At 35.9% G+C, this 2,685-nt stretch overlaps 1 pseudogene; it reads right to left on the bottom strand.

Annotated features, from left to right (window-relative positions):
* Positions 1 to 248: 248 nt before the first annotated feature.
* LOC143676030 (small ribosomal subunit protein eS6-like) lies at positions 249 to 1,085 on the bottom strand (annotated as a pseudogene).
* Positions 1,086 to 2,685: the final 1,600 nt, after the last annotated feature.

Genomic DNA, 2,685 nt, shown 5'->3' on the forward strand with positions numbered 1-2,685 from the left:
CTGAGTTTAACATCACTTATCCTTAAACCAAGGGTAATTTAAACACCTATGAGAATTGTAATAAATAGGTTATGATACTGTTTTTTTATTGATGCATCCATATTTTCCAGATAATTTTGCTCATTTTTGTGTTTTTCTCACTAGACTGTATATTTCTTGAGGACAGAAACATTTATGCCCAAACATTTTTTGCTCCAGTATAACTGAAATACCAATATTTATTTTGTTTTTGTAACTCTTAAAAAAACTTATTTTTGACTGGACTCAGACTTAGAAGTAGAAGCTCTCAGAGAGGACAGACTTTCTGTTCCTGGCATTTTTCTTTGGCCTCCTTCATTCCCTTGGCCAAAAGTTTAGCATATTCCACAGCCTCTTCCTTATCTTTCTTAGTACACTGTTTGTTCAGGGCAACATACCCCTGCTCATGTTGCAGGATACATGGAACAATAAGATACTGAACCTCGGGTGCATTGGTCCTGGATTTCTTACCTTCTTTGTTCAGGGGTTTCTTTGGAAAGAAAAACATATCAGGAAATAAAAATGCTGTTGGTGTTTAATTATAATCCATACACTTAAACAGATGTAATATATATTTAGCATGTTAAGTGTGTCCACAGCATGCTGGTGGACATCATCTTCTTTAGAGAGATTGAAAAGTTTGCTGATTCTGCTGTCCCTTTTGGGCCCCAGGCAACGAGGCACAGTGGTATCAGGCAGTCCAGGCATTTCCTTCTCTCCTTTTCTTATAATAACCAAGTTGAGAACACTCAGATTGGCATCCACAATGCAACCCTAAACATATTTGTGCTTTCTTTCTCCAGTTCTCCTTGGTCTCTAACAGGAATGCCACTTACTCAGTAAAAGGTGGACACGGCCATGGGTCAAGACACCCTGTTTCTTGGGGGAACCTTGTTTGTGGTTTCCACCACTGATTCGGGAAACATAGCCTTTTCACTCTTTGCCCAGAGTATCAGGAGCAACTTCTGTGGCCATTCGCTTCTCATAAAAGGTACATGGTTTGCATTCATTGTCCACTCAGTGAGCTTCTGGCAGCTGGGAGCTGGGAAGGAGATGTTCAATATCATGCTGAGGGAGCCAATCACCTCTGAGGTGCCACGAAAAAGACTGCATGAATTTTTAAAAAGTTCCATTGTGAATGGACAGAACTGGCAAGTCCAAACTCAGAAAATGCTCAACGATAATTTTTAAAACACAGACAATATAATTGATGAAAGTCTATTAGAAAAAGTAGGTTACATGAAGGTTGAAGATGAGACTAGATTGGGTTATAACCTTGGTCAGGTCAACATACCTCACGCTTCTTTAGATCTGCAAAATGAGATGACCACTTTTTTGTCTCTTTGGCAGGGTTACTTTAGGGTTCCAAAGAGATAATGCGTTCATATGTCTTTTTCAAATTATGAAGCAAAGGATAATAGCATACTGTATCACCACTACAATAATCAGAAATTGCAAACTTTGCCATTTTATTCAGTCAGTTAACATAGCATCTTTTTAAATTGCAAATGCTAACTAAGGAGAAGAATCTGCTTGTTGTGTCTTCAAATGCTAGATATCAAACATATTTTACTTTGTGTTTTTCAGTTAATGTTAGTGTTTCTCTGAAAATGAGCTTTGCTTAAATGAACTGCAGTTAGAATCTGCCTTGAAACATTGAAATGAGGAAATAACAACAACAATAACAGAGTTAACAAAGACAATGCAGCATTGATTTAGGGAGAAATTATCAATTTCAGGGAGTTAATCCCTAATATTTATACATATTTAAAAAATACAGATGGATATTTTATTTGAGGAGAAAATTACTACTGTTAAGGAATACTGCTCTAAGCATTGCTCATAAACTTTAAAGTTATATAAATCTATAATGAAAATAATGTGCATACTGGACAATGTCTCGATATTTGCTTAGATAGGAGTAGAAAACTATCTCTGATGATTCAGTTCAGAAAGTATCTTTCCAGAAAGTCTCCTGAGACTCTTCTTTTGGGGATCTTTACAAAGTGCAATCCTGAAGTCTGGGTTAGGCATCCCTCCTCTGTGCTGCCTACCTTTTCTCCAGAACTATTAATAAATTGCATTGAGAGTTCCTTCTTTGTCTATGCATCACTTTCACCAAAACCAAATTTCTTGATGCCAGGGATTACATATTGTTCCACATTTAGTTATTCTGTTAAACAGCCTTTTAGAACCTGGAACTGTATTCATCATTTACATCAATTACAGTAGTACAAAGAGAAGTTAGCTTTGAATAGAGAGGAACAAGGACAGTTCATCCATCATAATTGTATAAGGAAAAGCAGAGTAAAAGAAAGTAGATGTATATAGGATAGTGGATGCAGTTATGGGAAGGTATGGAATATAGGAATTTAAGATTTTGGAGATAGCATATTTTTAATAATGACAACATCTACAATGTGACTAAGAGTGGTTGACTGACTCCAGAATCATACAATGTGAAAGGGTCAAGGAACAGAGAAGTAAAGGGAGTGTTTAAATATCCATGAAGGAAAACAAGAGTGGAAGAGAGAAAAGTTACTAAAATATCCTGTGATAGAAATTGAGGAAAATGAGATAAGAATGACATTTTTCAAGGAATACTTAAGCAGAAAAAGAACAATGTTCATGAAGTAATATTTAGAATTATACCAACTGTGTTTACAA

Source organism: Tamandua tetradactyla, chromosome 3 (assembly GCF_023851605.1).
Source record: "Tamandua tetradactyla isolate mTamTet1 chromosome 3, mTamTet1.pri, whole genome shotgun sequence".
NCBI classification, from domain to species: Eukaryota; Metazoa; Chordata; class Mammalia; order Pilosa; family Myrmecophagidae; genus Tamandua; species Tamandua tetradactyla.